Source organism: Lissotriton vulgaris, chromosome 4_1 (genome assembly GCF_964263255.1).
Source record: "Lissotriton vulgaris chromosome 4_1, aLisVul1.2, whole genome shotgun sequence".
NCBI lineage: Eukaryota > Metazoa > Chordata > Amphibia > Caudata > Salamandridae > Lissotriton > Lissotriton vulgaris.
In genome coordinates, this window is record NC_141691.1 from 693654901 (window position 1) to 693668288 (window position 13388).

Below are 13388 nucleotides of genomic sequence, written 5' to 3' on the forward strand. Positions count from 1 at the left end.
AACCTAAAATGGCCGCTGCTACGCTGGAATTTCTACTGCGCATGTGTCTGTCATACCAACGTGACATGACGTACTCGCAGCTTTGGAGGGAGTCTGTTGCTTCTGCGCACTGGTACTAAAATGGCTGCTCTGTGTTCTCACATGCTTGAAGCTTGCATTGCTGCTTTGACTAAAATGTTGGTTCTGCTTAATCCTAATGCTATAGTTTATTATAAAGTAATGGGAGTAGTGTAGTGGTTCATGGGATACAGTGAAATCATTTATTCTCTGTTCTAAATTTGTTTCTTTTCCATCTTATGTTACACTTCGAAACTTGGCCTGTCCTAATACGCTGTACTCCATCTTGACTGAGACTGCGTCTGCGCGAGATCTGCGAGTCTCCAGAGCAGTAACCTTTCAATCCCAGCCAAGGAGCTGATTGACTGAGATGATGCTCCTGGGAACCTGAACTGCGACCCAGCTAGAAGAAGCTGAACTGTACTGCAAATTTAAACAAATGTATACGATGTTATATTCACCATTGTTAACCAAAAGGCATATGTCATGAGAACCTGGAATTTAAGGGGCGGGTTCGGAATCTGAATAAAGAGCCTCAGTAGGTCTAGAAAATAGGTGGTGCGATGACCTGTCCTCCTCCTTTGTCCAATCAAAATTGGGGATCCTTACACTTGCAACATTGGGGGGTGGTACACTGACCCGAAAAACAGTATAACTAGCATAGGTCTAGCTAGAGAAATTGTCCGACTTGTTCGAAAAGCTGACCTGTAACTGATCCAACGCACTCAATAGGTGACTGAAACAGAGAGCTGCGGAGCACTCTGTTGGGAGGTTCGAGAACCCAATCGGGGTTTTGGGAAGTGAAAGTGCTAGCGAAGCACTTAGCTGATAAAGGTTATAACCCAATCAGGGTTTTGGCAGATTCCTTGCAGAGAGGGAATAGCGCAAGCGTTGCAACCGAAGCTGCAGGTGTTGGTCTTAACCTTTGGTGAACAGGTCCTGATCCGAATTCTGGGGTATCCTGTCCTGATTGACCATGAGCTGCACCTGCTCGCCTACTGGAACCTAAATCCTTGGGGTTCTTCCCGTCTTTTTCCAACTGACCCGTGACCAGGGTTGGTCTTCACTCTATCCTAGGTAAATATAAAGTCTGTGTGGGTAATTGTTTCCTAAACTGCATCCTTCTCCTACCTTCCCTGAAATTGCAAAGCTTTGATTACATATGTTCCTTTTTTTCTCCCGTCCCTTGGTAAATGAGATTTACAGGTATTACTGTCTATTAGCGTGTTCCAATTTTCAGCCCACCTTTAGACAATGCAAAATCGTTTCTATTTAATATATGTTCCTTTTCTCACCCCCCCCCCCTTTTAAGAGATAAGCTGAATTTAATAGTATGTTCCAAATCTTACTTAACCTATAGTATAGAGCTAAATTAAAATCTCGAATTGCAATAAGTTCTTCTTTAAACTGTCAGCTGAAATTGCGAAAGTCTTTGGGTTTAGCATGTTCCTTTTTCTTTACCCTCCTTGAATCTGAAATTGTGAAAGACGGTGATCTAATATTAACATGTTCCTTGTTTTACCTTCCTTTTATTTCAAGTTCCTAAATGATTAGCATACTCTATATTTTGCATAGCTATACGCTTTATATGATTTTGATTATAGATAGTCTCATAGCTTTCAATTGCCTGCTCATGACATATGATGATGATGATGATTAGATAAAAGTTTAAACCTTACCCAGAGTCTGTGGTTATTTCATCCTTACTAAATGTTATAAATGTTTTTATTGAGTACCTACTTTTAAAACTCAACTCCCTGATCCAATGTAGGTTCCTAGTATCTACGCTGCTAGGTTATAGATATAGGAATTAGAGTTAAAATCACAAATTATACTGGTAGTAGAGCGTGAGTTACCTTGATAAGGTTAAGGTGTAAAGTTTGTAGAAATTATGGGCCCAGGTGAGTATTAGTAAAAATTTTCCTAGCTGGGTGACCTGCGTGCTCTATTAGTATATTTTCTGGTAGCAGAGCTATGGTTAGGGATTAGTTAAAGTTAGGTAGTTAGTTAATTAGTAGGTTAAAATTCATATTTTATTGATCGATCAAATGTGCAATTATTGAAATGTTTATTTCATGCTGCTATATTGAAGTTTATGTATTAACCAAACTTGTTCATACCTGTTATATGTTTTGTCTGGAATCCACGGGGGCAGAATAGCGGGTGGTAAATAGAAGCCACATCGCAGTGATGTCACTTACTCGAGGAAAATTAGTGCATGGTTGGGCAGAACCAGAAGCACTAAATTAGTTTTTTTTTGTATGAATGATTGAATAAGTGATAGCAAAGAGTTTGCTGGCAAAACTTCTAATGTGATATAACCTAGTAAGGGTCACACAGAAGGAGTAGCATTACTCAGTGCCGCGCTGGTATTGGTCAAAACAGCGGGTGTGTAGCTGATATAGCATTGTAAAGGAGGGGTGAGCGCAGGAGCGTGGGAACTTGACTCACAGTAAAGGCCGCGCTCCCACTGGTTGAACATTACTTGTAACCACAGTGTTGATTCCTTTATGATGATGGACAGAGGTTACTATTCTTGTGTATGGTTGGAAAATTGGGTGGAATATACTAAAGATGATTGAATTTTAGCATTTCCCCTAGAAGGTACCTTTAATGGAAGAATTTTGTTTAACCTGAGGACCCGAATGAATGATTTACATCCCAGACCGAGATTGATACTATATGAGCCGTTAGAGGAATGGGAAATAGAAGCTTTTGAGCGGGACAGACCAAGAATTGACAAAGGGTTAAGTAAGTTTTACCCAAAAGGTAAAAGAGAAACCAAAGAAAAAAGAATGAAAGAGTGGAGACAGAATATGCTAGTGGAAGGACTTTACCCAGTACTAACGGTAGAGGAGCCTGTGGGAGGTAAAAGGACTGAAAAAAACAGCCATTTAATGACTAGTGGTGATTCCGATGACGATTACATGGAGGATTTATTAATGAAAAATCCACCACCCTATAATGAAGAAACAAGAATAGTAAATCCAAATAACCAGTTCTTTAGGCCTGCTTGTAATGAGTGGTCAATCACATCAAACCCAATTGCCCTGTTTTTTAAGCCACCTTTAATTCCGCATGTGTTACATGAGACCTCCATCAAAAGGGTATTACAAGAAAGAGAAAGAGAAGCTTTAAATAAACAGAGAAGTTAATTAATTCAAAAGATTTCCTAATTAAATACAAGTCCTGAAGCTTTGACAATTCCAGTAACTATTGGCCCAGTTGTTCCGTTGTACGGAGATAAACAAGCTAGTCCAAAGGCTCAAGTTATATCTGCATCAGTAGTACAATACGAGAGCCTGAAAGTGGTTCCATGAGAAAAACCACTCCTGTACCCGCAAGGGAAGTACAGATAGAAACATCATCAGGTACGAGAAGTGCCACTGTAGTAACTCCTGAAGACATAGAGAGATGGACCCAAGAAATAGAGAGACAAAAAACACAGCCCAAGCCATTAGACATATATAAATTGAGGATTGAAATAGAAGAATTGATGAATGGGAATGTGGGATTGGAAAGATTGAATACCCTTAGTGAAGACAAATTGCTGTTTGTCTGCAAAAGCATCACTAGAAATACAAAGGTGTTTCACGAAAAATTAATGGAAACTGCAGCTAGCATGGGAATTGACATTGGTAAATCTAAAGTGTTGCAGAAACCCTATCGAGTAGAATTCTCCGACAAAGATTTAGAAAACATGAATGTGTGGGGGAAAAAGGTCCAGATCAGAGAGCTGATAAATTTGATGCAAAAATGGGGTGAACTAGAGAAATGGAATGCAAGATGGGCAAAGAAAAAGGAGGAAGCGTGGTCAAGGCAATTGGCTTCAGAATACGTCCTAAAAGAGACAGAAAAGGTAGAAAAATTATGTCCCATGCGAGAAGTACCAGGTGGAGGATATGTACGTGTGCCATGGTCCTGACAAGATATTGTATCATTTAGAAATGATTTCCCAAAATTGCGAGAGAAACCTGTAGAGTGGTACAGACAGGTTGAGAGATTTGTTAAAGTTTCAAAATACCTCCTGAAAGATCTGGATGGTTTCTTTGACATTGTAGTTACCGTAGATCTGTGGACAGAATGTAAAATTTCTGTTGATTGGCCAAATGAGGAATACCCTAGAGACCCAAAGACAGGGGCTCCTTCCGAAGATGTCATGAGAAAGTACAATCAGGTGATGTTGTACCTGAAAGGAAAGGTGCCTGCAAAAGAGACAGACTGGACCCGAATAGATAGAACTACTCAGAATAGAGATGAAACTGTACATTCATATTATGAGCGTCTGTTACAAGTGTTCAAGACGTATAGAGGCTTGGACAATATCGAAATGAAAGACATGACCCATTTCATTTATCGATTTGAGTTAGGGTTAAGCCCTGAGATCTCACAGTGGATCAAAGACAGCAGAATCTGCTGGCAGGCTAAACCAATTGATGAAGTCCTTAAATATGCTAAATACTGTAAAGATGAGCTGGAAAATAAACGAAAAGAATTAAAAGAAAAAGTCATGTGGGCACCGGTAAAATTAGCAGAGCACCAAGAACAGCAGTTAAGCAAAATGACAAATACTCAGAATCAGGGCCCTGGGAGTGGGGGAAAGCCAAGGGTAAAGATGAGTAGAGAAGAGGCCAGAAAAAAGTTCCCCTGCCATGGGTGCGATAAGATGGGGCACTGGAGGGACGAGTGTAAGGCTGTACAGACTGATAATGTGCAAATTAATGATTTAAATCCACAGACGCAAAATGAGGTACCACGGAAGACCCAGCAACAGGTAAAACAGAATCAGTTGCCTCATGCACCTAGGCCAAATTATAGGAGTAAAGCACAACAGGGTGAAGACACAGAAATTTGGGAAGGAAGGGAGGATAGAAATACAGCAACTTCGCAATTCCTGTTAAATGATACATTCCTCTGTGACGAACCTTACTGACGGTGCCTGAGGGGGGAGGACGAGGAGTGCGTGCTTGGCGCCTCCTTGCCGGTGGACCAGTCAGGGCCATACATTGAAGGAAAAGTTGAAGGGAATGATGTCACCTTTCTGTTGGACACTGGTGCTACCCGTTCTACTGTGAGAACAGCAGACGTTCCAAACCTACTCCTCTCGGGAGAAGCGATCCAAGTAGTGGGCGTTTCTAATAAATGAATTAGTACACCAGTTACAGAACCTATGGAAATTAAAATAGGGAATTTCAAAGAGATGCATAGATTCGTTGTCTGTGATTCAAGTCCTGTGAACTTACTAGGACGAGATTTGCTGTGCAAAATTAATTGTACCATTTTTTGCACTCCAAATGGCGTCTAAATTCAGACCCCAAATGAAGTCAGAATATACAAATTAATGCTAATAAGACCCGACTCAGAAATTAAAAGAATGACAATACAAGACTTACCTGAAGAGCTCCAACAGACAGTGAAACCAGAGGTAAGGGATTTTACTGGAAAAGATGTAGGATTAATGGCAAACGTTGACCCAATTAAAATAACCATAAAAGAAGATGCAGTTTACCCAAATACTCGACAGTATAAAATGAGTACAGAAGTAAAAGCAGGGGTTGCTATTGAAATAAAAAGGTTGTTGGAAGCAGGCATTTTGCAAGAGGTGTTGAGCAGTCCTTGTAACTCGATCCATAATCGGAATAAAATAAAACAAGTGGTAAGTACAGGGTCGTACAGGACCTGCGCAAGGTTAATAAAATCGTTGTTCCTTGCTGTCCTGTTCTGCCAAACCTTGCAGTGATCTTGTATCAAATACAATGGAATGCTGGGTGGTTTACTGTCATTGATTTATGCCATGCATTCTTTTCAATTCCATTGCATCCAGACAGCGAATTTCTTTACTCATTTGAATTTGACGGTCATGTTTACGTCTGGAATCGTGTTCCTCAGGGGTACACAGAGAGTCCTGCGATTTTCAATCACATTCTGAAAAAATGCCTTGAAACCCTGATATTGCCTGGAGAATCAGTCCTGGTGCAATATATAGACGACCTGTTGGTGGCATCTAAAAGTAGAAGAGACTGTGTTGTTGACACCATTGCCTTACTGAACCATTTAGGTGAAGGAGGACATAAAGTGTCACCAGACAAATTACAGTTCTGTACCTCCTCAGTGAAATATCTGGGGCCCCAGATAGAGAGAGGTGTCAGAAGGTTACCACAGAAAGGATTAGAATAATTCAAAACTTGCTCCTATGGCTAGATTGATACATGGAGACACACATTTGGGAAGAGATGCTATGATACTCATCTTTAGGCAGACATGGTTCAACTCGAAATTCAGAAACATAGCAGAGGCACTCTGCCAAAGGTGCCTGGTTTGTCAACAATACAATCCCGAAAAGAAAACTGTAGTTTTGCCAGGAAAGATTGGAAAGGCAGAAGGCCCTTTCATACAATTACAACTCGACTTTATTCAGTTACCCCCTTGTCAAGGAATGAAGTACGTCCTTATCATTGTCTGTCTGTTTTCAAAGTGGGTGAAAGCCTACCCTGCTCGCAGAAATGATAGCATCACTGTAGCCAAACTGTTACTTAGGGAACTGATACCTCTGTACGGATTTCCAGTCACAATTGAATCAGACAGAGGTGGGCATTTCCAGAGCGAAATAATAATACAAATTTGTGAAGCATTCAAAATTACGTAGAATCTGAAGAAACTGAGGCTGAAGGTTGTGCAGCTGAGGGGTCCCAAGAGATTGGTCCTGAAGTAGCTGAAGAAGAACAACCGAGCTCCAGTCAAGATGATTGCGTCCCAATAATCGACCTGACTATAGATCCAATAAGAACAAGAAGACAAACCTATTTAGATAGAGAATGGGATAGTGAGGATGAGACAGGAATAGAAGGAGATAATCAGATCATCAAAATCCAAATCAAATCTGATGAAGAGGAAGACCAGATAGGGAAATAACAGGTTATTGACACTCCTCCAAGAACTCCTGAGCCTGAAAAGGGAAAGATAGAAATTAGGGCGGAAGTTCAAGCGGAAGAAAATCAAACATCTGAAGTGCTTGAACAGGATCAGATAGAGCTAGACGAATGTGTTCAAGAAGAAGAAATTGAAACAAACCAAAGCCAGAACCAGCATACACCTGAACAAGGCCAGTTTAGGGACCAGGCAGAAGACACTAATATAAGACCCGGACCTAGTCAGTTAGGGAGTGACATAGAAAACGATCCTGAAAATTTACCACAACTGAATGAAAATAAAAGAGTGTTTGAAGAAAGACAAGAGACAGTGCCAGGTAAAAGACTATGAAAAGGAGACAAAGTACCTAGATTTGTCAAAAGACTCAGACTAAGACTAAAGACTATCGACAAAGAACTTGAGCAGGAAAACGAAGACTCCAGTAAAACTGATCTGTCTGTGATAAAAACTAGGAGAAGCAGTGCCCTAATAAAGAGACTGAATAACAAGTATCAGAGTCCTGAATGGACTTATCTGGTGTTGGAGGACTTTGTAAACTTGGAGATAAGTGACGAAAGTGATGAAGAATTGATTACTGACCAGACTGACGAAGAAGTGAAACCAACCTGAAAGTTGCCCTGAGTAAGCAACCTGTGCAAAGTTACCAAAGAGGGGTTGAAGCTTCTTTTGAGTCAAAATGTCTGATTCCTCTGTGAATGGAAGACCGAGACAAAGTTGTTGTAAAACATACTGCAAAGTATGTTTATGTAGAGTAGCATTAGTACTTATATTATGGATAGGACTAACAATAACTATTCCTTACATGATGAGTAAAGACACTAATTTGTACCCTACTAAGCCAATGACAAAGGACACAGAAGAGCTGCAAACGAAAGATACACCACAAAGATTAGATACACAGGAGAAAGCACTTAGCCTTAGACAAACTAGAATGGACTTAGACGCATCAGATGAGGAAGGACTGCACTATAATAGATTCAAAAACAGAACTCATTTAAATGTATTTGCAAACCTATTAGTGCATTACGTAGAAGGAATGGAAATAGAAGACTGTTACGTCTGCATGAAGCTACCTACTTCAGTAGATGAGGGTGTGACATACCATCACTTGCCACTAACATACGGAATTTCCTGTAGTATTTTAGCTAGTTTATTCTATAAGAGAGGACCTTTACAGTATTATTATTCTAACTCAGATGTGATATTTTCTGAAGTTCCTATACGTAGTAACCTAAATCCTGTACATACTAGGAGTGATGTAACATGTTATATGGGTGAATACTTTCTAACTATAGGTATAATAGATTTAGGTGAGGCACACAGAGATAACTTGACATGTTCATTACATGAACAAGAGAAAATGTTTCTAAACATGGCAGAGAAAAGAAGAGAAAGTTTACAAAAGAAAGCAAAGGATAAGAATCAGAAAATCCCTAAATGGGCTGAAAGAATAGAAACCACATCAAACGGTGGAGCTAATGCGGCTATGTTGCTGTATTTCGAAAAGAAGGGGAAACTTTGTCTTCACAGAGAGAAGACTAATTATTATAATAACATATTCATTGGTTCCAGTGAATGCGAACACAATTACAAGGTAATTGGGGGTTGGGGTTTCAAAAATGGGTCAGTACTGTAAAGGAGAGGTTGTGTCCCAAGTAAAATCGTTCCCTTACTTGGGCGTTACATTTGATGAGAAGGGCACCTGGGGTCCACAGATTAAGCTAAAAAAGCTGGCTATGACTAGAGCCGCTTCTGCCCTTGTGGGGTTTGCGAACAGGCTGGGAGGAAGACCCATGGAGGCAATTTTAAAAATCTACAACGCAAAATGTATTGCTATAGCTAAATATGGCGCACCTTTATGGGGGTACTTGTCCCACGATCTTTTACAAAGGGAAGAAAATAAATTCCTTCGACAACTACTCTCTGTTCCCCAATCCACCCCTACTTTCTCATTGCATGCAGAGTTGGGTCTAGATTATGTCTCAGACAAACTGAGACTGGCTCCCTTAACGTGTTGGTTAAAGTTATGGCTTAACGAGGAATTATCTCTTAATCATGTCATTTTGGAGGATGTCATGTTCCTTGATTATAGGAAGAAAATCCCCTGGTTAGAATATGTACGCCTGGCGTTTGAAAAACTTGTTCGCCCAGGATTATTTAACCTGCCATCTTCTATCAGGGTTGAGGATATCAAATGGGTCAAAAAACACTTCATGGAGAATGTAAGGTTGGCTCGGGCTGATAAAAACATCAGTGCTGCTATCCTCCCCATCCCTAGAGCCCTACCTTACCTTTGTTACTAAACCGTTACATAGACACTTAAATTTAGATTTAACCAAATTCCTTACGTGCTGGGCTGCTTCCAGCAATGGAGCACGCCAGAATCAGGAGCCCCATGTAAATGTGACGATTTTTCAACCCAGGACACGTTGCACTTTACGATGTTTTGTAGTACCTTTAGGGAGCCAAGAAACAAATATTTAAAGGTAGGCCGGTTTTATACAAGTCAGGCCTGCCCTGATGTACTTACAGTCTTTAGGTAATGTTTTCATCACATATTCTGTGGCTAGTTTTTTAGTTGCAGCATTTAGAACCAAGTCAAGGCTCGACAAGGGTAACGCTGTAACATGATTGCCAACATTTCTGTCCTGTTATTTATGACTGTTTAATGTGTCGCACAATCTGAAGATCTGTATGTACCTTTTTAAATTGTAAATAATACTGTTTTTATTGGCTTTTATGATTTTAACCAAATCGAATAAAGTGTATTTTGAACTGAACTGAACTAGGTCAGAACCTGTGTTTCCTGGAATCTATTATATATGTGGAAACCTTCTTATTTCAAATTACCAGACCATTGGTATGGAAGCTGTTATTTTAGTATTGTCTTCCCAAAGATATACCATGTGGGAAAGATTACTGGAAGCAATGAAGAAACTAATGGATTAATACGTAGTAAAAGAGAAAGTGTTGGAGAAATAATAGGTGATATATTTAGTGCATTGATACCTACAGTGGGAGTGACTCTTAATACACATAGAATCTGCAAATTGTCAACAGTAGTAGATCGGTTATCAACTGAGACTGCTGGAGGTTTCTTGATGGTCAATACCGAATTGGTTGTGATCAGATCTATGGTTTTAAAAAATCGACTTGCTCTTGACACCCTATTGGCAAAAGAGGGGGGAGTCTGTAGAATGTTGAAAGCGCAACATTGTTGCACTTAAATTCCAGATAAAAGTGTTGAAATCAAGAAGTACATGAAAAACATCACTAATTTGGAAAGAGAGCTCAAACCACTTGAGTTTGATAGTGCCTGGAAGAGACTAACTGGTGGTCTCTCCTCTGTCGGTAGTTGGTTTTTTAATTTATGTAAGAGTCTTGTGAGTAAAATACTGATGCCAATAGCGGGAATAGGTTTACTAGTGTTCTTTATAATAATGTGCTGCAAATGTCGAAAGCACAAAAAGAAATATGCAGTGAATAAACGAGGAGTAAAAAGAAATGTTGAAGAGCTCGAATTAGAAGAAATGAATAATCAGATATACAAAAAAATTAAAAATTCTCATCCCAATAAAGATGCTGAGAAAAAGCTAAATAAAAAGTTTGAAGAGATTGAAATGGGTGAAATGTGAAAGTTGGCATCTGATTCCATTAATTGTGATGATAGTAAATATCATCAAAGAGGGGATTGATGGAGCAAGGATTCGCATGAAACACGACTTGCTTGAACTCATGAACCTCGAAATAATGTTAATTAACTAATCAACCTGTTTTGTCTTATAAATTTGCCCCTCTTCAGACAATTTTGGGTGTCCGAGAGACGCTTGCTTATGTGTCTATTAATATTATTACGCTTGCAACCTAAAATGGCCGCTGCTACGCGGGAATTTCTACTGCGCATGCGTCTGTCATACCCATGTGACATGACGTACTCGCAGCTTTGGAGGGAGTCTGTTGCTTCTGCGCACTAGTACTAAAACGGCTGATCTGTGTTCTCATATGCTTGAAGCTTGCATTGCTGCTTACTGTTGGTTCTGCTTAATCCTAATGCTATAGTTTAATATAATGTAATGGGAGTAGTGTAGTGGTTCATGGTATACAGTGAAATCATTTATTCTGTATTCTAAAACTGTTTCTTTTCCATTTTATGTTACACTTCGAAACTTGGCCTGTCCTAATACGCTGTACTCCATCTTGACTGAGCATGCGTCTGTGCGAGATCTGCGAGTCTCCAGAGCAGTGACCTTTGAATCCCAGCCAAGGAGCTGATTGACTGAGAAGATGCTCCTGGGAATGAACTGCGACCCAGCTAGAAGAAGCTGAACTGTACTGCAAATTGAAACAAATGTATACAATGTTATATTCACCATTGTTAACCAACAGGCATATGTCATGAGAACCTGGAATTTAAGGGGCGGGTTCGGAATCTGAATAAAGAGCCTGAGAAAGTCTAGAAAATAGGTGGTGGGATGACCTGTCCTCCTCCTTTGTCCAATCAAAATTGGGGATCCATAAACTTGCAAAATTGGGGGGTGGTACACTGACCCGAAAAACAGTATAACTATCGTAGGTTTAGCTAGAGAAATTGTCCGACTTGTCCGAATAGCTGACCTGTCACTGACCTAACGCACTCAATAGGTGACTGAAACAGAGAGCTGCAGAGCACTCTGTTGGGAGGTTCGAGAACCCAATCGGGGTTTTGGGAAGTGAAAGTTCTGGCGAAGCACTTAGATGATAATAAAGGTTATAACCCAATCAGGGTTTTGGCAGATTCCTTCCAGAGAGGGAGTAGCGCAGGCGTTGCAACCGAAGCTGCAGGTGTTCGTCTTAACCTTTGGTGAACTGGTCCTGATCTGAATTCTGGGGGATCCTGTCCTGATTGTCCATGAGCTGCACCTGCTCGCATACTGGCACTTAAGTCCTTGGGGTTCTTCCCGTCTTTTTCCAACTGACCCGTGGCCAGGGTTAATATATGTTCCTTTTCTCACCCTCCCTTTTAAGAGATCAGCTGAATTTAATAGTATGTTCCAAATCTTACCTAACCTATAGTATTGAGCTAAATTAAAATCTCAAATTGCAATAAATTCTTCTTTAAACTGTCAGCTGAAATTGCGAAAGTCTTTTGATTTAGCATGTTCCTTTTTCTTTTCCCTCCTTTAATCTGAAATTGTGAAAGACTGTGATCTAATATTAGCATGTTCCTTTTTTTACCTTCCCTTTATTTCAAGTTCCTAAATGATTAGCATACTCTATCTTTTGCATAGCTTACTCTTTTTATGATTTTGATTATAGATAGTCTCATAGCTTTCAATTGCCTGCTCATGACATATGATGATGATGATGATTAGATAAAAGTTTAAACCTACCCAGAGTCTGTGGTTATTTCATCCTCACTAAATGATATAAATGTTTTTATTGAGTACCTACTTTTAAAACTCAACTCTCTGATCCAATGTGTTTACGTTCCTAGTATCTACACTGCTAGGTTATAGATATAGGAATTACAGATAAAATTGCAAATTATGCTGGTAGTAGAGCGTGAGTTACCTAAATAAGATTAAGGTGTGAAGTTTGTAGAAATTATGGGCGAGTATTAGTAAACATTTTCCTAGCTGGGTGACCTGCGCGCTCTATCAACCTCCCCATCAAACATATTTTGAGCATAAGTGCAGGGGCTCTGACCCCATGTTTTTATACACTGCCTCGAACTTGCAAATAGACACTGATGGCTCTAAATACTGCACCAGGAAGAACTTCTGTGCTGCCAGGAAGACCACTACTTGGACTTTGCTTTGCTGTGCTGACCTACTTGCTTGCTGGCCTACTAGAGAGAGTGCCACTCTGCTACGGAAACCAGTGTGATGGCCTGTTGCCTACCTGCCTGATCTTTGTGCCTCCTGTGCTCTCCAGAGATAGGTGGGATGGCACCCTCCCTGATTAGTTGAGAATCACTCAAGTATTGCAGGACAATGCTGCTTGTTGCCTGATAGTAGCACCTATTCTCTTATTCAGCACATGTAGAGTGCTGAACTTGATGCAGCACATTGCATGGTGGGCGCCTTTTATCTGCTTCAATTTGGAGTGCAGACGTCTGTGATTGATCACGTTTGGGCTGGGTGCTGTAGCCTCTACAAATCCGGTGCTTTCTCAGGGACTCCTGAGACCACTCTCCTCAAAGCCATGTGCTGTTTCCAAGTATTACAGCTGAGTTGAAAAGGAGGCCATCAGGACGTGTGACCAGGACGACCAGACTTCCCTTTGACAATGCTCTGACCACCACAGGGAGTGGATCAGCTTGATTTCAGATGCTCCTTCATGGCCCAGTGCTGCACTGTGCTCAGAGCAGAGGGGAATACGGTGATGTGAGGGCCACCTCGATAGCCCACGGAGGGAAGTCC

At 40.5% G+C, this 13388-nt stretch overlaps 1 protein-coding gene across 1 annotated transcript in view; it reads right to left on the reverse strand.

Annotated features, from left to right (window-relative positions):
• ABCA13 (ATP binding cassette subfamily A member 13) overlaps nucleotides 1–13388 on the reverse strand; it is a 2590787-nt gene that overhangs the window by 39785 nt on the left and 2537614 nt on the right. The window lies entirely within an intron of this gene.